This window comes from Sander lucioperca, chromosome 9 (genome assembly GCF_008315115.2).
Source record: "Sander lucioperca isolate FBNREF2018 chromosome 9, SLUC_FBN_1.2, whole genome shotgun sequence".
In the NCBI taxonomy this organism is placed as follows: Eukaryota; Metazoa; Chordata; class Actinopteri; order Perciformes; family Percidae; genus Sander; species Sander lucioperca.
Window position 1 is genome coordinate 19,388,304 of NC_050181.1, and position 26,367 is coordinate 19,414,670.

Below are 26,367 nucleotides of genomic sequence, written 5' to 3' on the forward strand. Positions count from 1 at the left end.
ACTTGATTTCTGTTTCACCTCCAAATAAAGGAGGTCCAGATGTTATAAGTTATATTTTTCAAGCAAAAGTGTCTGAGTATTGTGTTGTTATATATGTTGTTAAGAAGAAAGAAAACCTTTAACACAAGTTATTACATGCAAATGACATCAGGATTTACACCCACAACTTTTGTAGAAAACCACAACACAGACCTATAAGAGATTTAGCTCCATAGGAATGTAACATGTACAGTCAGAACATAATGAAGGCTGCCAGCGTCTAAGAGCTACGGTATGAGAGAGAGCTGTGAATACAAGGCGCTGCTGCTTAATTCAACCAAATCAACCAGTGGAAGAGAGGAGGATGAGCAGAAAAGGATGGAAGTATGAGGGAAGAGGTGATGAAGGAGGTTGTTTTGTCGATGCAGGAAAAAGAGAAGGGGGAGATAAAGAGAGATTCCCGCCAATTTAAGATGGGTTGTTGGAACACACTTCATAATTGAAAAATGAATGAAATTATTTAAAAATGATCAAATGCCGATTTCGCTTCCAAATCCTTCCTTTTGTGTTTGTCTAACTTGTCAGGTGGCATGTTGTCGTGACGGATCCTTTTCTGGCCCAAACTAATTGGATTGCTGTCATTTTGAAAACAGAAATATGTCCATACATGGCACTCAGAAGTCACATGTCACGTATACTGTACAGGGTTTAATATTGGAGCTTTCACAAAATATTTAGGCAATGAGATGTTTGATAAATAATCAGTAATGTGGATATAATGTGGGTAAAGGCAAGTTATAGAACGAGAACAGTCAAGTAAATTTATAAAATGACATCACTTTAGTGTAATACAGCCTTTAAAAACAGGAAAAGACAACAATCATGCCATATTACGGTATCCAAAATGTAAGATATCTAGCCTGATATTACGATATCAATATATTGCCCAGCTCTACATAGACAGCCAATTTGGGAATCCTGTTTCTGATCAGCCAAGGGAAAAACATGTAAGTGGGTCAGCCATTACATGAGTTAAAAATCAAACTACAAAGACAGGGAAAGCTTTTAAAAGGCCCAGTCTATTTCCTTCAGTCTGTGACCCCGACCGGTTATCAACTTTGTAGAGATGTAAACACGCTAAACAGAGATAAGATTGTTTAGTGAGAAGGTTAGAGCTGAAGGAAGGAAAAGTATGAGGGTAATTGGTTGTAAACACGACAGAAGGTCACTTCTCTGTCATATAATGAGACTGAGAGAAAGGCAACTTAACTTAATATCTTAATATAAAATAGGATAGATTGACTGTTTGCTGAACTTCCAAATTGTAATCATCCAATCATACCTTAGCAACCATAAGTGTGCATTAGAGCTAAAAGTCAGGCTAAAAAAATCCGGTCCGACCCTACATGAACTCGCATAGTTTCTGTCCAAGCCTGACCTGAACCAGAACCTCAACGACAATTTTTGGCTTGAGCCCAAAACCTGAATTTCCACTGTAATTTTTTTTTTCATAACAAGCTAAGGTCAACTAAAGTTACACAATCTCCGACATGCACCCTCTTAAAAACGGCCATATGCCATATTGGATGTAGATTTTATAACATTTCCCATCGGCTTTGTGTCACTGCATTACATGCAGAATGGCACCCCAGCAGCAAAAATGAGACCAATGTTGATATTCTCTACCACCAGGGCTCCAGATTGCGACCAAATGGTCGCATTTTGCGACCAAAGTTTGAGAGTGTGCGACTGAATTTTACATCCAGTCGCAGATGTGCGACCAGTAAATTTGCCCCCTTTTTTACACGTTAAACGTCGAAATTTTGGTACATGAGAGCGCATAAACCCAAGCTTATCTGTCCTCTCTGAAAATTGACAGAGAGCGGAGCTCTGACACAAACACACACACTCGCACGCACACGCATAACTGCGGACAGTGCAAACTACGTCTGCTCTGCAGTTTTGTTGAAGTCACAGTGAGTCACGGAAATGCCGATAAAGTGGTTTCATGTGTGGTTACAGTTTTTCAAAACTTCACGCAGACAGCGTTTGCTGCGATATGATATTAATGGAGAGCTGCAAGTGGTCGTGGTGCTGTTGACGTTACACTTCCCACGTTACACTGCCCACAGCAGGCACAACAGTGGTTTCTGTGCCCTGGTGACTGACTGACAGGCTGAGGTTGTAAGGCAAGGCAACTTTATTTCTACAGCACCTTTCAGCAACAAGGCAACTTTATTTCTACAGCAGCTTTCAGCAACAAGGCAACTTTATTTCTACAGCACCTTTCAGCAACAAGGCAACTTTATTTCTACAGCAGCTTTCAGCAACAAGACAATTCAAAGTGCTTTACATGAAACATTAAAGAGCAATTAAAAACAGTCATGAAAATAAAACAAAAAAGCACCTTGACTTTTAGGCCTACTTCCTGTTGCCACTAGGGGGCGCTATGACTTTAAGTAAATATCGGCCTTTATTTGTCCTCAGGGTTGGACTCTTGTGAATCCTGAAAAGTTTCGAGCCAGTCGGACAATGTACACTCGAGTTACACCCACTTCCTGTTTCGGCGGCGAAACGCACAAAATGGCCGCCCCGCCACGGCCACGCCCTATGACGAAAAGTTTTTCTTTTAACAACTTTTCATCTTTAATGTCTTAAGATGGCACAGACCAAATTTGAAGTTGTTCGGATGAAATCTCTAGGAGGGGTTCGTTAAAGCACGACGTGGAAATGGCCAAAATCGGACTAACTTCGAACTTTGAAATCAAAATGGCGGACTTCCTGTTGGGTTTAGGTATGGCTCTAATGACGTTTTTTGTACATCTTGACATGATACATATGTGTACCAAGTAGTGTTGAGCCGGATACTCGGCTGAAACGAGTATCCAGTACGGATAAAGCACTTTTGCCGAGTATGAGTATTATACGAGTAATACGAGTCAATATCTGTGCTCGGATTGAATATAAATCTTCATTGGGTAGCTGACTGTGTCTGCGTTCTGTGATGGGCTAGTCGTCACAGCGCCCCTCCCCTACACACATACAGATTTATTGTGTTGCTGTGTGTGTCCCGCTCTGCTCACTCACACAGAACAGCTCTCTCTGTCTCTCCCTCAGTCACTCAGGTTCGCCGGTCTTTTCCGTTAACGTTTAGGGTTTCTTCAGCTTCAGGTTTGTTTTTTACTTCGGTTTGTAGTACTTACTTATTAACCAGTAGAGTTCTGGTAAACGTGGGGTTTGTTCAGACGTGGTGCTTGGTAGAATGCGACTCTCGTTGCGTCTCTGCCTGTCTGCCTGAGATTTTTTTTCTTTTTTAAACCGTCAGCTGGCTCTAAACAGATCTGAAAAACAGCGTCGGACTATTATATTTGATCCGTAGAACACATTCCCCCCCGCCCCCCTCTCTCTCTTTCTCTCTCTCTGTTACTCACACACACACACACACACACACACACATACCTGGTGTGGAAATAAAAAAATAAAAAAAACAAAAAAAAATTCACTGATCATAAAAAAATTTAAAGTTAAAAAGTTATGTTGAGTATGAAAACTCTTGTTCATTACATTTTACTTCATAATTGCAACCGCATGTGTTGTATTCATTGTTCTTGTTCTGTATATAGTTTGTTATCGTGATCAAAACCATTCATCTGAAGCTCAATGCTGATGCTGTCATGTAAATAGTTTTCTAATCAGCAATAAATATAACAATTTCTGATCAACCCATATCAATTGCATGCTTAAAATAACATACAGGTTAAAGCCCCGCCCATTTCAAGACAAATCGACCCACTTCCGGGTTAAATCCCGCCCACTTCCGGGTTAGGCCCCGCCCAGTCCGAGTACAGATACAGATAATTCATATGGTTAACAGATACAGATAATGCTGTACTCGCTCATCCCTAGTACCAAGTTTCGTGAGTCTACGTTAAACGCACTGCAGGGGCTCAATTTTTTTAACATTGTAGGGGGTGCTAGCGAGCCATTTTTGCGCGCCTATTCCCGAAACCCTTAAAATACGTAAATTTTCACCAGACTTGATGCGACCGCCAAATTTGGTGAGTTTTTGAATATGTTAAGCCCCTCAAAAAGCCAATTCATTTGCCGGGAAAATAATAATTCCTTCAGTTTCAATAGGGCCTTCGCCGCTGTCGGTGCTCGGGCCCTAATTAAAGCTGCAAGCAGCGATGGACGGGCCCTCGCTCCTCTGCGCGTGTCGGGGTTACCGGCGGTCGCTGCTCCTTCCGACCGTGCATTTGCGCGGCACTCAAACGCCGCAAATCGTCACCAATGAAAAGGGAACTCCCTGCTGCGTTCAATGATACCTCACACAAGACTCTACCTTAGATGGGTCAGCATTTATGAAAGGGGGCGTGGCTTAAACATAAGAGGTGGGCCAAACCATCACCAATCAAAAACAAACTCTTTGCTGAGTTCAATGATACTTCACAGAAGACTCTACCTTAAATGGTTCACCAGTTATGAAAGGGGGCGTGGCTTAAACATAAAGAGCGGGCCAAACCATCATCAATGAAAAAGCAACTCTCTGCTGAGTTCAATGACACCTCACACAAGACTCTACGCCATACAGTTCATTAGCTGTGAAAGGGGCCACGGCCACGCCCTATGACGAAAAGTTTTTCTTTTAACAACTTTTCATCTGTAACTTCATAAGATGGTACAGACCAAATTTGAAGTTGATCGGATGAAATCTCTAGGAGGAGTTCGTTAAAGTACGACATGTGGAAATGGCCAAAATCACACTAATTTCGAACATTCAATTCAAAATGGCGGACTTCCTGTTGGGTTCAGGGTATGGCTCCAATGACGGTTTGTGTGCATCTTGACATGATACATATGTGTAATTCCCGAAATTTTGAATATGTTAAGCCCCTCAAAAAGCCAATTAATTTGGTGTAATAATAATTCCTTCAGTTTCAATAGGGCCTTCTCCGCTGTCGGTGCTCGGGCCCTAATAAATAGGCTACATACAAAATACCACCTTAGTACCACTAGTATCACTAGTATCACATGATAGTTAGCTACAAAATAAGATCTAAAACATTTTGGAGAGTTATGGCATTTTATTATCTATTCCAAAACCGTAAATAGAAAACCAAAAGTTAAGATAGAAAGAAAAGAAATGGATGAAACATTTACGTTAGCGTGTCTGGCTAACTAGCTTACTCAGGGCTCTCAAGTGTCACGCATTGAGTGTGACAGTGACTCATTTCGGTCTTTTGTCACGCACTCCCACCACACATTGTATTTCTCACGCGGAAAAACTATTTTATTATTTATATTAATATATTAAATATGCCGCAGCGGCCAAAATTTCTCTGGCGCGCACTCTCTCTATGGAACCGGCAGGAATCAAGCGCGTCTCCCCTGGAGTTCTTAGTTGAGCCTGCCACTTATCAGCCAATCAAAAAAAAGAAATAGCCAATCAGAAAATATTACTATTGTATCTGGGTAAGATTTAACGCCACAACCAATGAAAAAAAAAGCATAGAGCAGTGTACAGACACTTCCCTAAACGTTGTCTCATTCAGAGACCAGAGACCCAAACGGGGCTCTGTGTCTGTCAGACGGTCTGAGATCTACCGTATCAGCAGAGCAAGTACTCGGGTACTCTAGCTATATAATTCAATGTGAGAACACGAATGTTGAAATTTGATAAAATGCCCATCCCTTGTAGCCGTGATAAATTAGCCTGAAGCTAATGCTTACCTGTTTAGGAGGACATTAGCCAACTCTGCGTCCTTTTGGACTCTTAAGCTGTCTCCAGCTTTCAAATACATCTCCAATATTTACCCGGGGTTTGTTTCATCTCTGGTCACGCAACTGTTAGAAACACTGTTGTTGTTTTTGCACAGTACCTTTTGAAAACATGCCTGGAAGTCTGGAATGTGTCTGGGGACACTAGTTGTTGCACTATGACCATTAATTGCACTTTATTATGTTGTTCTATGTTGTTCTATGCATAAGCTTTAGCTTCAGGCTAATTTATCACAGCTACAAGGGACGGGCATTTTATCAAATTTCAACATTCGTGTTCTCACATTGAATTATATAGCTAGAGTACCCGAGTTGTTTACTCGCAAAAACAATTGAGACACAGCCAGTAAAATTATCCCGACTGGTCCTGGCTAACCGTGGCTAACGCAGCCATGCTAACCCTGCTAACGGCTAACGTTACCGAAGGAGCAGGCAAGCGGGCCACGGCTGTTTACAACGTGTAGCCTGTTCAGCGGCCGTAGCCGACAACAGGGAGTTATTTGAAGCCAAGAGAGGGGGGCTGTAAATCAGGAAGAGAGGACCATGAGTTTGCAGTGAACATGCCGTTTTTTAGGTCGGGTAGAGTTGACTCTCGGCCACTTGTTCGTGACCTCCTTCTTCTGAATGTATCGACTAGACCACTCTGAAGCGTATACTGCCCCCATCAGTTCTGGTAGAGGCGCAGCGCTGATGCTGCTAACACTGGCATCGTCACTAACGGTGCCTATGGTGCTTCCAAAAAATGGGCATCGTCGGTGTTATGTCATTTTAGAACCGGAAGGTGTCGGTAGTATCGGTTCTCGTGACATCCCTAATCACATTACAACCAATTCCTCATGATGGCCTTTTTACATGCCAATATCAAACATTTAGGAGATATTTGTCCTTCTTTTGAATGCTGTCAGCCAGAATCAAACCAAGGTACACCATTGGGGGATCCCTGGGCACCTTGTAGCAGACATTCTTTTTTCATACGCTCTTGTCAACTCTTCAAACACATGATTACCTTCTGTGGATATTCCTTTTGTCTCTTCCTTCAATTTGTGAAAGAAGTTAATCATCTTCATGCCTCATTAACTGACCATAAACAAATTCTTTTGAAATTAAGTGCTACTCAGGAGACCTCAGGTTTTCGAGGGTATTGGAAATTCAACATTTCTCTTTTGAATGATGATTCCTTTAATGACTCTATTACAAAATTAGCAGAAGAATGTACAAGTATGTACAAAGAACGCATCAGTCATGGGGAGATGGCAGCTACAAAAGCAAGGCATTACATCTCTTATCCCCAACCCCGATAAAGACCCTCAATTAATTGATAACTGGCGTCGAATCGGATCGAATTGGCTGTAGTACATAGAAACAGATAAAGAAAGGGCTAGACTCTATTGCAGCTGAAACAGGATTTATGAAAAACCTTTATAAGTCTTTTATAAAGAGCACACATTTCTTTTACAGTCCCTCGAGGCATTTGGTTTTGGTAAGATTTTGCTTTGTAGACATTGTCAGTATGTTCTACAAAGATATTAATAGCTTGGTTATAATTAATCTCAATACCTCTAAAAGATTTCAAATTAAAATAGGGGTCAGGCAAGGGTGCCCTATTTCCCCTTTTTGTATTTATTTTAGTCACTGAATTATTGTCACTTAAAATTATATCTGACAGAAATTTTGAAGGAATCTCAATTTTTGGTAAGGAGTAAAATATTTCCCAACTGGTAGATGACACTACCATTGTTTTGAAAGGACAAGAACCAGTTGTGTAATTCTATTGATTTAATAAACCAATTTGCCAATGATTTAAGATTGAATATGTCCAAATATGAAATCTTATCTCTGCATGGTTGTGATGATTCTGTAATTGGAAATATCTGGGGATATTTATAGCTAGAAATCTTATTGCCAGACAAACTCTATTTTTCAAATAGACTAAAAAATACTAAAACTATTTAACTTTTGGCTTCAATGGGATTTGTCTATCTTGGGCAGAGTTCTCTTCTAAAAAGCAGAGGGCCTATCTCACTTTGTGTATCCATCATTATCCTTCTTTATAAATGATTCAACAGCCGCAGACATAAATCAAAGTTATAGAGAATCTTTGGCACTGCTTTTGAAAGAGAGGGAAAGCCCTTCCGCCTTCACATGAGGTTTTGAAGTTACGGAGATAATGATAAATGCCCTGTGGATAGGTAAAAAAAAAAATAGTGCTTCAAATAATGTGCAGCTTGTAAACGTAACCAAAGCTAATAACAGCCTATGTAGCAGCAGCAGGCCAACGTAGCTACGTTACGTCTATTACATGTTACACTTGAGTCAACTCCGTCATACAATGTTTACAGTCAGCATCTTACGTGCATTTTCAACCAACAAGCAGATGTAACGTAAGTAAAAGCTGATACAAGTTGCCTTAGCTTATTCTGTTATCAGATGATAAATTAATGTCCCAGTGGTTAATGTAATAAACTTTCTATTATTTTTTTTAAATAAATGTATAGCCTAATGTTTTTTTGTGTGCTTAAGTGCCTTCACAACAACACGACTAATGAAGAGAGAGAGAAAGCTCAAAGAAGCAGCTAAAAGAATTGCAACTTTGCAGAGCTGGATCAAAACTGCCAGCAGGCCTGCTGCAGTGAAGCTTTTGATAATTTCATTTTGATGTCAAGGAATCCTCCTACATTATTAATTTGATCTGAAGTAGGCCTGTTTTATCAGAAGCATTTTCTTTAAGTTGGAGCAGTAGTATAACTTATTAAAAACTAATGTTTCAATCAATAATAAATTCACAGTATATTTGATCAGTGCTGTGCATAGCATTGTCAATTAGATATTTTATGCATGGGACTATGTAACGACCTCAGACTTGAGACTGGTGGACTCAAATGCACGACTCTTAACTCAGTAGAAAGTTTTTTAACAAAAAGTTTACTTGGCAAAAAGATTCAACAAAAAGCGCTCACAAGGAGGATCAGTCACTACACAAAAGCAATAAAAAACCTGGAAACATGAAGGGATGGCTAGAATTCTTGACGACATTTTCACGTGGAACGAACAAGACGAACTGGCACAAGACAAAGGGAGACAAGGAACATACATGAGGTAGGGGAAAACCGGTGAAAACAATCAGGGGCGGAGTAGACAATCACACTGGCGGGAAAATCACACAAAGGGAGGAAGTCAGGGTCTGAAACGAGAGGGAAAGTGAATACAAAATAAAACATGAAGTGCACAACAAGACAAGACATGAGTGACTAAACTTAACAAACTTGACGAGCCATAACAGTACCCCCCCTCTAGGGCCGACTCCTGACGGCCCAGGAGCCTCCGGGTGGCGTGCGTAAAAGTCCCTGATGAGATCCTTGTCCACAATAAAACGGGAAGGGATCCATGAACACTCCTCAGGACCGTAACCCTCCCAGTCCACCAGGAACTGGGTGCCGCGGCCACGGCGACGGACAGCCAGGAGCTTCCTGACGGTATACACCAGACCACCATCGACGATGGAGGAGGAGCGGAGGCGGGCACCAGAGCGCTGTCCTTGACCGGCTTGATCTTGCTGACATGGAACGTGGAGTGAACCTTCAATGACCTGGGAAGACGTAGACGCACCGAAACAGGGTTAATGACTTTTGAGATGGGAAATGGACCCACAAACCTTGGAGCCAACTTCCTGGAATGGACGTGAAGGTGCAAATCCTTGGTGGCAAGCCACACTCTCTGGCCAATCCTGTAGGGAGGAGCCGGTCATCTGTGTCGGTCCGCTGCCGCTTTCATCCGGGCCAAGCTCCGGAGGAGTACCCGCCGAGCACCGGCCCAAATCCGGCGACAGCGTCCAACCATGGCGTGAGCCGAGGGGACCGTGACTTCCTTCTCATTGGCCGGAAACAGGGGAGGCTGGTAGCCATTGACGCACTGGAACGGTCAGAGGCCTGTAGCAGCCGAGGGAAGGGTATTGTGGGCGTATTCCACCCAGGTGAGGTGGCCGATCCAGGTGATCTGGTTCTGCGAAACCAGGCATCGGAGGCAGGTCTTGAGCTCCTGGTTGAGGCGTTCGGTCTGACCATTTGACTGCGGGTGGTAACCGGAGGACATGCTGACGGTTGCGCCAAGGAGCTGGCAAAACTCCTTCCAAAAACGTGAAACAAACTGTGGTCCTCTGTCCGAAACAACATCACTAGGGAATCCATGGATCCTGAAGACATGATTTATTATGACCCCTGCTGTCTCCTTAGCAGAGGGTAACTTGGCAAGGGGAATGAAATGTGTCATCTTAGAAAAACGGTCAACCACCGTCAGGATGGTCATGTTCCCTTTCGAAGGAGGCAATCGGGTCACAAAGTCCATGGAGATGTGGGACCATGGCCATTGAGGAACAGGCAGTGGGTGAAGCAGACCCATTTGGACCCGAGTCGAGGTCTTATTTCGGGCACATACTGGACAGGCCCCACATACTCGGAGACAGCCCCTTCCATGGCCAGCCACCAGAACCGCTGCTTGATCACGTACATGGTTCGCATTACACCAGGATGGCACGTGAGCATGGAGGTGTGAGCCCGTGGATAACCTTGGAGCGTAATGACACAGGTACAAACAAACGGTTATGTGGACACCCACTAGGTGCCGGAGTCATAGCATTAGCCTGTTTCACATCGGATTCTATCTGCCAAGAAACCGCTCCAACCACACAGTTCAGTGGAAGGATAGTTTTGGGTTCTTTGGCAATACTCTCAGGGTCATAAAGGCAGGACAGAGCATCTGGTTTAGCATTTTGTGAACATGGTCGAAAGGATAGGGTGAAGTTGAACCTGTTAAAGAACAGGGTCCATCTAGCCTGACGTGAATTGAGTCTCTTAGCTTTCCTGATGTATTCCAGGTTGTTACGGTCTGTCCAAACAAGAAAGTTTTGCTCCGCCCCCTCCAACCAGTGTCTCCACTCTTCAAGCGCTGCCTTGACTGCCAACAGTTCTTTGTTCCCCACATCATAATTTTTCTCAGCAGGAGTCAACTTACGCGACAGATAGGCGCAGGGGTGTATCCTGTTGTCCTTGGCAGACCTCTGAGACAACACCGCCCCAATGCCCTCATTGGATGCGTCGACCTCAACCACAAACTGCCGTTTGGGATCAGGAACAGTGAGTACCGGGGCCATGGTAAAATGTTTCTTGAGGCTCCGGAAGGCTTCCTCGGCCTGGGGAGTCCACTGAAAAGATACTTTAGAGGAGGTGAGGGCATGTAGGGGTGCAGCCACGGAACTGAAGTTACGAATAAACTTTCTGTAAAAGTTGGCAAACCCCAGGAACTGTTGAACCTTTTTCCTGCTGTTTGGAGTTGGCCAATCGGCCACAGCACTGACCTTAGCCGAGTCCATGTGAATCTGGTTAGCAGAGACGACCTAGCCCAGAAACGAGATGGTAGCTGCATGAAAGTCACACTTTTCGGCTTTGACATAAAGTTGGTTTTCCAACAACTTCTGAAGGACTTGGCGAACATGAACTTCATGGGTAACAGTGTCTGGTGAAAAAATCTAAATATCGTTGAGGTACACAAACAAAAAACATTCAAAAACTTCCTCAAAACATCTTTCACTAATGACTGAAATACAGCTGGAGCATTACAAAGTCCAAAAGGCATGACAAGGTACTCATAATGACCACTTGGTGTGTTAAAACCTGTCTTCCATTCATCTCCTTCTCTGATCCTGATGAGGTGATAAGCATTTCTGAGATCTAGCTTAGCGAAGACCGTGGCTGTTTGTAGCAGTTCAAATGCAGAGGCGATTAACGGAAGTGGGTAACGGTTCTTTACAGTAATGTCATTCAAAGAGCTATAGTCAACGCATGGCCTGAGAGAGCCATCATTCTTACCCACAAAAAAGAAACCGGCACCAGCTGGAGAGGATGACGGACGGATTATCCCAGCCTTCAGTGAAGAGGTTATGTAATCGTCCATAGCTGCCCTCTCGGGGCCAGAGATGGAATAGAGACGCCCCTTGGGGATGGCGCCCCAGGTAGCAGGTCTACAGCACAGTCAAAAGGTCGATGAGGTGGGAGTGATGTGGCTTTTGTCTTGTTAAAGACCTCCTTTAAGTCATGATAACATGAGGGTACCTTAGATAAGTCAGGGTAGTCAGGGTCGCTGCCTGCACTTAAGTCAGTCTCTGGAGTCTCTGAAACGACAGTCCGAGTCGTATTGTTATCTTTACATGAGCGTTCACACTCTTCTCCCCACCCCTTAATTTTGCCTGAGCGGCAATCTATGTAAGGGTTATGTTTCTTTAACCAAGGAAACCCTAAGATCAGCGGGTGCTGTGCGGAGTCAAACAAATGAAATTGCATGATCTTTTTATGTCTGTCATTAAATGTTACCCGAATAGGTTCAGTACAATGAGTAACCCTAAACAATAACCGCCCATCTAAGGCAGTCGCTTTAACAGGATGAGTCAGCGGAACAGTCTTAATCTGGTTCTGTTGGGCTACATTCCAGTCCATGAGACTTTCGTCTGCCCCAGAGTCAATTAACACCCTCTGAGTAACAGTCTGGTCATTTAAGGAAAGTTTTACCTGAGTAAGTGGTCGAGGAGGAAAATCGGAGGCAATCCTGCTCACCAGCGCCCTCCTCCTGGCTGGTGAGCTCGATCTTTTACCGGGCAGGTGGCGAGTCAGTGACCCAGTTGTCCACAGTAGAAGCAGCACCCCTCCTGTAGATGGCACCGTCTCTCTTCTTGAGCGATCTTGGTTCCCCCCAGCTGCATCGGCTCCTCCAATGCACGGGGTGGCGCTGTTGTCCCGGAAACTGCCGACGTGAAGCATGAAGTCCTTCAAGGTTGGATTCCTGGAGTGTGACCCTGGGAGGAGGAACTGCATTACGACACCGTTCTCTCTCCCTCTCCCGAAGCCTGTTGTCCACCCGAATCGACATGGCTATGACAGCTTCCAAATTCTGGAGAAGCTCAGATGGCGCTAAATGATCCTTAATGGGATCTGAGAGTCCATTCAGAAAAGCGTCTACTAGAGCTGGTGTGTTCCACCCGCTATCTGCGGCTACAGTGCGGAACTCAATGGCATAATCTACTACTTGACGGTTGCGCTGCTTTATCTGCATGAGAAACCTAGAGGCTTCACTGGCTGGTGAGGTGTGATCAAATATCTTGCTTGTGGTTTCTTGGAAAACCGAGAGTGACTGGCAAATGTTAGAGTCTCTGGACCATTCTGCAGTGGCCCAAGCAGCGGCTGTGCCAATTAAATGAGACACAATGAACGCCACTTTAGCCTGATCTGACACAAAAGCAGCCGGGCTATGCCTAAAGTACAGGTCACACTGAACTAAAAAAGTTCTACAGTCACCTGAGTCTCCTGAAAATTTCTCCGGGGGAGCCAAACGCAGAGACAACGAAGCAGCATGATCACCGGTAGATGCAGCAGCAGGATTCCCAGCAGGTGGTGTATCCGAAGGTGCAGTCCCCAGGTGAGTGAAGACCTGGTGCAATTGGCTTGTCAGGTGGTTTATCTGAGTGGCGACGGAGGCTTGGAAATCCTCCTGATGCTCTGTGAGGTCCTTGACGCCACGGCTGATTGTGCCCTGCTGTGCCTCGTGCTGGTAGATTTTGGTGCCCTGTGCAGAGAGGGCGGTTTGGAGTTTCTTCGGTTCGGCTGAGTCCATAATTTGGCCAGTTCGTTCTGTAACAACCTCAGACTCAAGACTGGTGGACTCAAATGCACGACTCTTAACTCAGTAGAAAGTTTTTAACAAAAAGTTTACTTGGCAAAAAGATTCAACAAAAAGCGCTCACAATGAGGATCAGTCACTACACAAAAGCAATAAACAAAAAAACCTGGAAACATGAAGGGATGGCTAGAATTCTTGACGACACTTTCACTTGGAACGAACAAGACAAACTGGCACAAGACAAAGGGAGACAAGGAACATTTATACATGAGGTAGGGGAAAACAGGTGAAAACAATCAGGGGCGGGGTAGACAATCACTGACGGGAAAATCACACAAAGGGAGGAAGTCAGGATCTGAAACGAGAGGGAAAGTGAATACAAAATAAAACAGGAAGTGCACAACAAGACAAGACATGAGTGACTAAACTTAACAAACTTGACGAAACATAACAGACTAACCCCAAAAGCTCCAGTTCATAGAGCATTTGAACCTGGAGATCCCCAGATCAAATACTTTTTACTAGCAGTAGTGAAATATGAGATGGAAAGGCCAGAGAACTGGTTTACAAAGGCTTTATAACATGTTGTAATTGTTCTTTATAATATATATACAAATGGTCGGTGAGCCCTCTTTAGAACCGGGGGTGATGGAAGGTCTGGCAAAGCGAGACTATTACGCCGGCTACTGCCTTCCAAGTCCTCTACTTTATTATTTAGGAGTTTTGTTGTCTTTTCAAGTTTTTCCACAACTTGTTGTGTTAATCTTGTCTTCTGCTGTGGATCTGTGAGGTTCAGCCTCAGCAATGCAGCCGCTGCATTCTCTAATGTCGGTTTGAACATTTTAAATTGCTGTCAGTACACCATCCATCTCAGAGTGAACATCTTGTTTGAATGACTGTATAGCCTTCATGATGTCCATTGTGGAGGGGTTTTCCATGATTTCAGTGCTGTTGGTACCTGAATCTGCATTGCGTACACTTCTTTTTTCTTCTGAATTTGCTCCTGCTGGCTTGTTTTCTTCATTAGCGAGTCCTCCAGCTGTTTTATATTTGTCCTTGGTTACTTTTCTCGGCACATTAACTTGCAGACTAGCTTCTCAATGAAGCGTTCTAAGCGTAGTGCCAAGACTTTGGAATAAAGCTTAATGTCAGTTCCAATGAGGCTGATGGGCCTGTAGTTCGCGCACTCCGTAGGATCTTTGCCCTTTTTGTGTATGACCGAAATTAGTGCAGTGTTGGTTTGTTGATGAAAGGTGCCCCTCTCTATGGCCGAGGTTAAAGTTTGTAAGATGGTAGGTCCTAGTATGTCAAAGTACTGTAGGAAAAGTTCTGACTTAAGTTCCTCTAACGTAATAGGTTGACTTAGTTCTTTTGCTTCCTCTGGGTTGAGAAGAGGCAGGTTTAGCTCTTTCAGGAACTTTTCGCACTGTGTCAGATCCTGATTGCAGGAGGACTCATACAACTTTGAATAAAAGGATTGGAAAGTGGCAGTGATATCTTTAGGTTTCGTTGAGATACCTCGGTCCGTGCAGATGCTGTTGATAGTAGCTCTGGACTCGCTTTGTTTTAATTTCAGAGCTAGCAATTTGCTTGGTTTACAGCCATTAAAATAGTAATTTTGCCTCACTCTGTGCATTATGACTTCAGCTCTCCTTCTTAGCAAATCATTTAGCTCTGCTTGATTTGTGACTAAAAGAGTATGTGTAGATTTAGAAAAGCAAGTCTTTAGAGACTGCTCTAATGATTTACAATGCTCTTCCAACTCCGCAATCCTTGCCTCTCTCTTTTTCTTCAAAGTTGCCAAAGGAAGATGTGAAATCGCTGATAAATCCTTTAGTGGCTTATAAGCTGTTTCTTGTGTAATTTTTGTGTTAGTGTCATCTACTGGGCACAACTGGTAATTATCCTGAAATACGGGAATATGTTCAGCTTACTTCCCGTTCACGTGTGGAAAAGAACTACAGTTTACACGCTGGTTCAGTGTCTCCTGAAACTTTGGTTATTCTGCTAAAAAGAATAAGTTGCTTTAAAGATAGACCGTTCCCTGTGAGGGCAATGCCTATAAGTACGATTGTTTTCATTGCATATGTTTTGTGTAACAGAAACCGCTGTGACATAGTTAGGACACATTTGCTGTGGAGAAGGCACAAGTTAGGAAATTGTTGGCGAGTGTCTTGGTTTTCGTACTGCATATACAAGAATGTAGAATCACCCTGACGTGATATAACCTCTTAAAAGACGCTTGAATTTTCAAGCTTTTTGGTCTAAACGTCATACCCAAATTAAAAGTGATACAGCTCCCATATACTTTGACACTCTGAGATGTGCCTGATATCATTGGAAAGGAAACACTCTCAGGATTTTGTTACAAGTGTCAGGGTGATTCTAGACCTTACTGACACAGAGTTACAGAGGCTAGAATGGAGGGTTTTTTATTTCCGTCCAAGTCATACTTCTGTAAAATGATTAAAATACACTGCTGTAAACACATCTAGTGAGATACAGACAACATAATGTCATATCCACATGTCTCAGCTTACTACAGAAAAAATCCAGAAGCCAAAAGACTCAAAAATGGATTTTATATGATTTTTTTTCTACATATATGTCTGTGCGTTTTTCTGATTTCCATTTAAAAAGTGCAAAGAAAAAAGCCAATAAAGTACAAAATAAAACACTTCGTAAATACACAAACACACCCACATCAATCATACACATACTTGAAATAACTATATACAAAAATATATAGAAATAAGTTATTATAAATTGCACAGGGTGTGAAATGCTTATAGGAGGCCCTGTTTTTGCTTTGACACAGCTCCAGCCATTACAGGGTTAAAATTTCAGGGGCAAATGTGGTCTCTATCTTCTTGACTGCTCATTGGCTACAAATGTAGATGGGTCTTAGAGCATTTAAATCTAACTGGTCCGAGCAAATGTCGATCGTTTTCACGTGGGCTCACATCGCGTCAGAGGAGTCTTCAGCTTTCCATTGGTGTATCACAGGCAAACCTTTACCGATTGGCTTATACCAGGTATCCATGGAAACCTTAGAACTCAGAGAATACATTGACGCCCACATCAAGTTGCTCGGAGCCTCAGGAGAGAAGTGAGCTGCGTTAGAAGTCCGGAAACGAAAATCAGTTTAGCGATTTTCTGTTGTGATTCGGCCAGAAACGTCAAGATTGTGAGATAGATTGTGTAGCTTAGATATTCCATTTCCTTGGACTCTTGGGGATTTAAGGAAAAAAAGTTTTGGGCAAAAAATCCCTGCAGTGGCTAAAGGGACAAGGAAAAAGGTAAGGATGCACTACACACCAGCTGCGCTGTTTACGCTGTATTGTTTTATTTTCTATAACTTTGTAGCAGTTGTATAACTGCTATAAATCATCTTATGCTTTGTGTGTGGGCTTAATGGAATCCTGAGAGTCTAATGCGCAGCTTACAAATCATGATGTGCATCAATTGGCCAACAGAAAAATCTCAAGTAATGCTTTTAACTTGAAGGGATATTTCACCGTTGGAAAGATGAATATATCTTTAAATTGGGTCACTTATGTAGTAGAAATGTGAAATACACCAAGTCCCAGAATGCACTTGCTCCACTGCTTTAGCGTCTACTCCCAAGCCATGCCTACCGTTTACAGACAGTGAGACGATCAACTCAACAACTGTGTTTTATTGTCATTTCAACCATATACACGATACAACATTTCACCGTGGCTAAAGTGGTGTTACACATTTAAAATATATAAAAACGACATTATATAAAAACGACATACAAAACACACATTATAGGCTCCGTAAAGTTCAGCTAACACATAGCTACTAGCATTAGCGCTTGGTGGGCTGTAAACACCAAGTATAAACACAGCCGTCAATTATCGTGGAATGTAGAATGGTCGGCATTTAACAGTCACAAACTCCACCAGCAGTTAGTTGGATACAACAATAGTCTTACCTGGTGACAGAGCAGCCGGCCTGGTAGCTGGATAGTCCGGTACAGCAATGTTTCCACAACAACAAAAACACAGCAGTCTCTGAACTTGCGTTGGGAGTTTTGTTGAAGTTGGATGTAGTCCAGTTTGTTGTCTAATGAGTGGACACTTGCAAGCAGTGCCGGTGGAAAGCTAACGCTAGCCGGCCACCAGCACACTCGTTCAACGTTCCCCGCTGATGATGTCCCTTTACCAGCCAGAGGCATCGAGCAGCACCGCTGATCTCCATACCCGGCGGGCGAAGCTGTGTCGAGTATTCTGTCTGTAATAAAGTGTCCTGCATATTCTCCGATCTGTACCAATGTATCCCGGTGGTACACGTGTGCGGTAGTTTGAATGCACATAATTGTTGTTCTAAAATTTCCTTCGGGATGAATAAATCTATCTATCTAAAATCTTCTGCTGAGAAGCCAGTAAGCAAGGACTCAAGATGGCTGACGCTCGTTTTGGCTCTGCAATCTTCGGAGAAAGATGAGAGTCCAACCCCCTATGGGCGGGTTGAAAACATGCGGAAGTAGCTCCTAGTACTGGCTGTAGTCCATAGCCTCTGGGCAAAAATGATGATGATGACGGAAAACGACGATTTGTGCGTCATCAGAGGCTTTTTTCCAGACCCACAATACAGAGATCTCTTGTCTCAGGGGGACATGAGGGAGGGAAGCACGGCCATTCAAAAATACTACCGTGTTTCTACTGATACAAAGTTCAATGCTAAATCGGTGAAGTATCCCTTTAAATCATGTATCATATTCGATGTGAATATTACAGCGAAGTCATTACAGCCAGATTATTAGCATATATTTTCAAGCCAAACATCTCTGGTGTGGTTTTGACGAGCAGAAAAGTAATTTACCTTAGCTATATACTGAAACAGGCTAATGATGTTAAGTGCACTTCTGTGATATTAGGGTGCGCGCAGCGGAGTCAGAGTGGTGAGTGCTGTCGCATAATTGTGGAACAGTGGAATTTGTGGCTGCCCAGGACTTATCTAAAACTTCTCACTCTCACCCATACACTGGGCTAAAATGACGTATTTAGCTGTCAAAATCCTAAACATTTCCTGGGGGGAGAAATCATCAGACATCCATTATTTTGTTATTCAGCACCCCTGGTCAAAAATAGGTTACCGTGCGCCTGCCTGAGACAGAAACAGGTCTCAAACAAAGTAAATTTTCTCCTGATGTGTCCATCTGAAAAATGCCATTTTAGTGTCAGGATATTCTGTAGATACAGTGGCACTCATCAGTTCATGAATCCATGCTAAAGTTGACAGAAAAGAGGAATAAAAAATCATCTTTTGGAAATTGATCTTAATGCCTTAATTAAAAAAAAAATGAGGAAAAATCCAACCTTTAAGGACACCAATTTTCTCTGTGAATGAATAATGTATCGTAAATAAATAAATGTTCTTCCTTAAAATACAGGGGGCATAAGTGAGTACACCCCTACGTTAAATTCCCATAGAGGCAGGCAGATTTTTATTTTTAAAGGCCAGTTATTTCATGGATCCAGGATACTATGCATCCTGATAAAGTTCCCTTGGCCCCCACATCATCACCATACCTAGAGACTGGCATGGGGTACTTTCCATAAAATCATCTCTCAATGCTAATCAAACCAGCTATTAGGCTAACTGAAATAACACCATGCCAATCTCTAGGTATGGTGAAGGGCATGTGATGATGTGGGACTATTTTAATTCCAAAGGCCAAGGGAACTTTATCAGGATGCATAGTATCCTGGATCCATGAAATAACTGGCCTTTCAAAATAAAAATCTGCCTTGGCAGGAACAGGCCAGCGCCTTGCATGTGTCTCTGCCACCATTGGTGTATGTATGTGTGTGAAGGAGTAAATGAGACACAAAACGTTTGTGGGGTCATTGTCAAGATGATTGATACCGCTTCGTTCTGTCTAGTCGTTCTGGTCGTTGGAGACACCCAAGGCCCACTCTGAACAACCCTCGTTGGCCTTCTCACATGTCAAATGGGAGCGTTTGTTTAGTTTCTGGGGAAGAGACGGAAGGACAGAGTAGTTAAGAGTACTTCCATTAATACCTGACTACAGAGTAGTTAAGAGTACTTCCATTAATACCTGACAATGGACACTTGGTCGGGCATTAACCCTTATACCATGGTCACTTGCCAAATAACATTTTTTTTGAAAACATTTTTTATTTATTTATTTTTATTTTTTTTTTAGATTATTTTTTTGGGGCTTTTCCCTTTATTTGAAAGTGGATAGACATGAAAGGGGGAGAGAGATGGGGGATGACACGCAGCAAAGGGCAGCAGGTCGGATTCAAACCCTGTGCCGCTGCAGGACTCAGCCTACATGGGGCGGACGCTTCTACTGGGTGAGCTAGAGGTCGTCCCAAAAAACATTTTTTATTTTAATGCGTTTTACAATCGAAAGCTAACGTCTTTCTAAACAATACCTCTGTTTCCCTGTTTACTTCTGAAGGTTGACTAATACCGGGACAATCATTCCCATCCTATAAGGTTCTTATTGACAGCTTCAGGAAATAGGAAGGACCTTAGATACGACTTGCCACCCTTAACAATGGGAGATATTTATAGTCCGCTCAGCTTGTAGAACCCTTCAGCTCAGCTATGAGCCAGAAAGCTAACGCTATGCTAGCAAGATTTAAAGTCAATAACATTGTGTACAGTTGGAAATCAGTAAAAATAATTTGACAGTATGTTGAACAACAAGACAAGCTAGCTATCAGCCATGTCATGCCCAAAACAATATAACAACTTTTACGAACAATTTGATCGTGTAACGTTACTGTCGGCCGCAGCCTGAAGTAGCGACGTGAACAGTGAACGGGATGTGAGATAATGTTATTCTCTGTGAAACAAAGTCAGTTCAGAGGGGCAGTATAACTTACTTCTTACAGTGTGTGTGTTACCTCCTTCTTACAGCGTGTATGTTAGCTCCATCCTGTGGTGTTCAGAGTATAACTTCTTACAGTGTGTGTGTTAGCTCCATCCTGTGGTGTTAAGAGTATAACTAACTTCTTACAGTGTGTGTGTTAGCTCCATCCTGTGGTTACTTCTTACAGCGTGTGTGTTAGCTCCATCCTTTGGTGTTAAGAGTGTAACTTCTTACAGTGTGTGTGTGTGTGTGTGTGTGTGTGTTAGCTCCATCCTGTGGTGTTAGTTTTTCACAATCGCTATGACACTTTTTTCAATACTTTTAACAACTTTCCTAAACTCTTAACACAGTTAGCACAACATCTGTCTGTGAAGGCTATACAATTAACACATTTCTTGTTGCTTTGACAAAAATGCATACAGTTAACACAAATTTAAAATGCTTGAACTTCTTTTACACACAAGCTCCACCAAGACCAAAACAATGGATTATTATTGACAAATTTACAAATGCTTTTACACTGTATGTCAGAACAGATAACATTATGTTCTAAACCTAACGTATAGGCTAAAGTCAAAGTGAACAGCTGATCGTATTGTAAATTTAAACACAAATATATCCCCTACATTTTATACATAGATCAATCACAGCTGATTCCCTTCTAGGAAACACACTCAGGTGTTGAGGTTCTTTCAATCCCATGATCATATGGTAGTACATACAGTAAAACAGCACCTATTTGAACAAAATACTGTAGATGAACACAGAAAATAAGAAAAATGCCTTCATGAGGGAGAGGAAGAGGAGTACCAGGATAATTCTGTCTCTGTCTCCTTTTTTTCATAAACCATACATTCTATAAAGCTACTCTGAGATGGGTCATTCATTTTTTGTATTGAATCTCTGCAGCAAAAGAAAGAAATCGGTGGCTGGGTTGGCTCAGTGGTAGAGCAGGCGCACATACTGTATACTTGGAGGTTTATACCTCGACGCTGAGGTCCAGGGTTCAAATCTGATTTGTGATGATTTACTGCATGTCTTCCCCCCCCCCCCTCTCTCTCTCTCCCCTTTCTCAACTAGCTGTCCTGTTAAATAAAGGCGGAAAAGCCAAAAAAAAATAAACTTGAAAAAAAATATGCATGCATTTACTAAACAAAACAAAAATGTAGACAGGCTTCAAGAGAAACTTCAGTGCAAAACACAATCTATGATCAATACAATCACTATTGTCTATTATATAAGGGCAGATCTGACACATATCAAATAATGCAGTTTCTGTAATTCCATGGGATGTTAGTGTTTTGTATGACATTGTGGAGTGATTGACTAAATGTTCCTGTTGGAAGAGAACATGTGTTAGTGTTTTAGAAGAATTATTTGATTTTGAGACATGATTGCATTGTTTTGGTGGACATAGTGTATTGTTTTAGTATATTATTGTATTTTGAAAATCAGTGTTGGAGTTTAGTTTACAATGTGTGATTTTGAGCATGAAATTTAATGTTTTGCCAATTGTTGGGTACTCGTAGGGGTACAGATTCAAGTATTGGCATATTATCAAAGATGTATATTAATATTAATAAAGTTATGAATATGGTTATTAATAACTTTATCAAATCAACAAACAATCAAAACGGGGCACCACCCTGAAACTTCAGGGGCCAATATTGAACTGTGGAATAGTCTTATTTGTCAGTGGAAGGGTGAAATCCGAGCACTGACCTGTGTTTAACCAGCAATTAATACAATAATACACAAATAATCACAAACAACTGCTAATTAAAGTATAGTAGAATTTATTAACTTCAAAATTATCAATGGCCAATCAATAATCCTTTGATCAATTAAAACCAATATACGTTTCTTTTAAGTACAACAAAACAAAGCAAAAACAAAACAGCATGTGGGGAGACCCTCTGTGTGTGTGTGTGTGTGTGTGTGTGTGTGTGTGTGTGTGTGTGTGTGTGTGTGTGTGAGAGAGTGGGTGTGAAAGATTAGGGGGGGTTGACGAGGTGTAGTCTAGCCAAAGACTACAAAAATGGCTACTCCTGTGAGCTGCACAAAACTGTATAACCCCAAGAGGGCGATATTGCTAGGCTAAGCCCAAGATTAGCCGTTAGCTCCTTCAGGCTACCGTATGGTTGACACAAAGGGACACCCTGAGGAGCGCAGTTGTTAAGCAGTGTGCGTTCTGTAGCTAGCTACGTGACTAGCTGTTGGCCAGCTGTTCACCTTAGCACGTGTATGTAACTAGCTATGTGTTCATATATGTGTGTGTGAGAGACAGGTTAGAGAAAGAGATATATTTTTACTTGGATCTTGGTTACCGATAATGACCAACCCTCTCAGTCAACTCATGTCTGGACTAAAGTGGAATTAGGCGCAGACTCTGAGAATTTCGTCTGACTGAGGGGACGTTCATTATAACCACTCCGGTGTACAGCACCTAAACTCTGTGGAAGGAGCTAGCAATATAGCATTTACAGTTACCCTAGCTACATTATATTCAACACAACATATCAACAATGCACCATGATCAGAGTACATTCACGGAATAGATTTTTTTTTACTCAGCGGTCACAATCCTAGATTAATACATTACACGCGCAGCAGTAGCGCTGTATTAATCAGATCACATTAATGGTAACACAAAGTAGCAGCAATAGCAAATTACTCATTAATAAAACACACTATTTATCTCTGCCCAGACGTAAGCCTTCTTACTGTGTGTTCAGTCCGTTTGTCCGTAGGTTTCCACGAAAGAAACGTGGGTCCGTGTCTGCTCGTCAGCAGATCAGAGGAAGCTTTCCTTCCAAAAAGAGCAGAAGGAATGGAGCTAGAGTCGACTTGAGAAGAAAAACGTTGTTTCCTTCTCCTGCAGATATGAAAACACTGGCGCGTGGTTTCATAGGATCCACGGTGCTTCCAGCACCGAAATTAAATCCACTTTGTTTCAAAAATGGAAGTTTTAGCACGAGCGCTTGGGCGCTGACCTGGTACAACCTGGGGTTGAGGTGGAAAGCATTTGTTTCTGTGTGTCATGCTGTAGTGACCAAAGTCACAGGGCAAAAGACGGGAAGTAGGGGGTGAAGAGGTTATTTATAGGTCAGGCCACCAGACCTGGCTCCCTGCTGTGTTTATGGTACCTCTGAACCAATGGGAGAGTCAAAGTGAAGCTGAAGGTGTCGAACCTTATCTGCAGGTCCCTTTTTTTGCCGCCATTTTGCGTCTTTCTATTCTCCTTTTCTTCATTTAGAAGTTTGGAGCAAGGGATGTGGACTCTACCGTAGGCCAAGAATCTTTGTCTGAAAGACCACATGGTCTCTGGGTCTTTTGTCTTTGAGTCACATGTTGGCTGAAAACCCTTTGCTTGAAAAAGATTATGTTTAACCTCCTCGACGGTCCCAACACAATCATGTGTTGTAGGTGTGTCGGTGCGTTAAGAGTTTAGGAAAGTTGTTAAAAGTATTGAAAAAAGTGTCATAGTGATTGTGAAAAACTGTAAGAGTGTAACTTCTTACAGTGTGTGTGTTAGCTCCATCCTGTGGTGTTCAGAGTGTAACTAACTTCTTACAGTGTGTGTGTTAGCACCATCCTGTGGTGTTAAGAGTGTAACTTCTTACAGTGTGTTTATTAGCTCCATCCTGTGGTGTTCAGAGGACGAGGCACTGAAGCACCACAGTGTTGGAAATAACTTGTATAAAGTACTTGAAAGCAATACTAAAAAAAGTACGAGTATCTTAGCAAAAAATGTCTTTGGTAGAAGTTAAAGTCATCTTTTAGAATATTACTTGAGTAAAAGTCTTAAAGTATTTGATATTTGCTGTACTTAAGTATCAAAAGTCATTTTCTGATATTAAATGTACTTAATTATTAGATGTAAAAGTAAAAAAAAAATTCATCTTTGATTATGAACTTTATGGCCAAAGGTGTGTAACGTCATCTTCATCACCACTGTCGTCGGGGTGGTCATTGTCTGTTACCATGGCAGCAGAGCTTGCACCAGGTGTTTCCATGACACTATCAGTCGTTATGCTTCCTCCTCTTCTTCTTTAGTTTTGGCCTATGGTTTTTTTTTGCCACCAGGCATCAGGTCACCAACTGGAATGGAGCATCCTTTAACTTGCAATTCAGGAGCAAAGATTCACCAAACCTGCTTTTTTGTGTAACAAATTTCTTCTGATTTTGTTTTGTAGTAACGAGTAACTAAGATGAGGGGAAATGTAGTGGAGTAGTAGTTCTACTTAAGTACAGAAACAAAGTATTTGAACTTTGTTACAATACAACACTGTTAATAACAGATTCACATGTTGTTTTTCTTTTAATGTAGGGCATTCATTTAGGACTGTAAACAATCAGTTTCACTCGTCGGTTACAGTTGGTCCAGAACGCAGCAGCTCCACTTTTAACCGGGAATAAAAAACGTGACCACATTTCACCGGTTTTGGCCTCGCTCCACTGGCTTCCTGTCTGTTTCAGGATTGATTTTACAATTGTATTGCTTATTTTTAAGATTTTAAATGGGTTGTCGCCTTCTTATTTATCAGAGCTTTTACATGTCCACACACCTGTCAGAGCACTGAGGTCATCCAATCAGATGCTCCTCGATGTGCCCAGATCAAGGTTAATAAATAAAGGTGAGCGAGCCTTTTCATTGGCTGCTCCAAACCTCTGGAATAGTTTACCTGTTCACATAAGAACATCTCGGACCGCTGGAACATTCAAGTCCTTGCTGAAGACCCACTACTATTCGTTGGCTTTCAATTCAAGTTGAGCTTTGACACCTTGTCCTTTTTTCTACTGTTGGTTGTGTATTGAGTATTGTTTGTGTATATTATCATTTTGGGTTTTTTGAGCTTGTTAAGCACTTTGGTCAACTATGGTTATTTTTAAACGTGCTATGCAAATAAAATTGAACTGAACTACTCTCGAACATGTCATCTGGGTGCCTGTGTTTTGACAGAAGTTAGCGTAACTAGAGGGTGAAAGGTTATAATGATGGCACTGACGGGCGACTAAAGGAAACGTCTCGTGTCTGAAAATAAAATAACAGATTTCTCTGGGTTTGACATTGGTGGAAACATTTGAGATAGTGTAAGTAGACAAGTCAAAAAAATATATAACATAGGTAAAGTTGTTTTTAGAGATTTTATTGCAGAAATATTACATTATATTACATTATTGTACATTTAATAAAGTTATAAATATGTACATTAATAAATTTATCAAATTGAATAATAATAAACGGGGCACCACTCTGGACTCTTAAAATACAGATATCAAATGATTTAATTAATTAATCTCATATTTATAAAGTGAAGGAGTGAATCCGAACACTGACCTGCAAAACCAGCTGTTACTACAACACATATAGAAATAATCTGTCTGTGTGTGTGTGTGTGTGTGTGTGTGTGTGTGTGTGTGTGTGTGTGTGTGTGTGTTATTGTTAGTTAGAGAAAAAGGGACAGAAAAAGCACATGAAGAAGAAGCTCAAACAACACTTGAGATCTTAACTCCTGGCAATAATAATAAGTCTTTTAGTCAACTCAGAGTTCCGGTAGTCATTTCGGAGATCTGAACTTTTAAACCATGAAAAGAAAGCTTATTAACCACACAGCAGCATGAAACTAACACGTTCCAATGGCGTGGGAGACACAATTAATGCAGCCTTACTACACCTTTATTTTGTTTAATACATTTAAATTGCAGGCATTTGCCTTGCATAGCTTCAGGTCCGCCCAAGCGCAGATGCTTCTTAATATCCACACAGGCCGTTGACTTCTTGTCTTTCGACATTATTGGCTTCTGCGATGTTTCTCCTTCAAGGTGAGCACAAATGTCCTACGTATCTTCAAAAGGAGAATTGTAGCAGTGCAATGTAGAGCTCTCTTTTCAGCAGCCTTCTCCTTGCATTATGTCACGTTACTCTCGAGGAACAGCAATGTGTCTTTGTAGAAACAGTGTTCCAGTAACTTTAATAATCCAAGGAACACACTGTTGTTGTGCTGGAAAGGCCTGTGTAAACTAGATACTGCTAACCAGTTTGTGGTTTTTGTGTTTCTCTGTAAACA

General features: G+C 42.0%; 1 protein-coding gene across 2 annotated transcripts in view; it reads left to right on the forward strand.

Annotated features, from left to right (window-relative positions):
• The window catches only part of LOC116055596 (receptor-type tyrosine-protein phosphatase N2-like), a 310,864-nt gene that overhangs the window by 6,295 nt on the left and 278,202 nt on the right, over positions 1 to 26,367 (forward strand). The window lies entirely within an intron of this gene.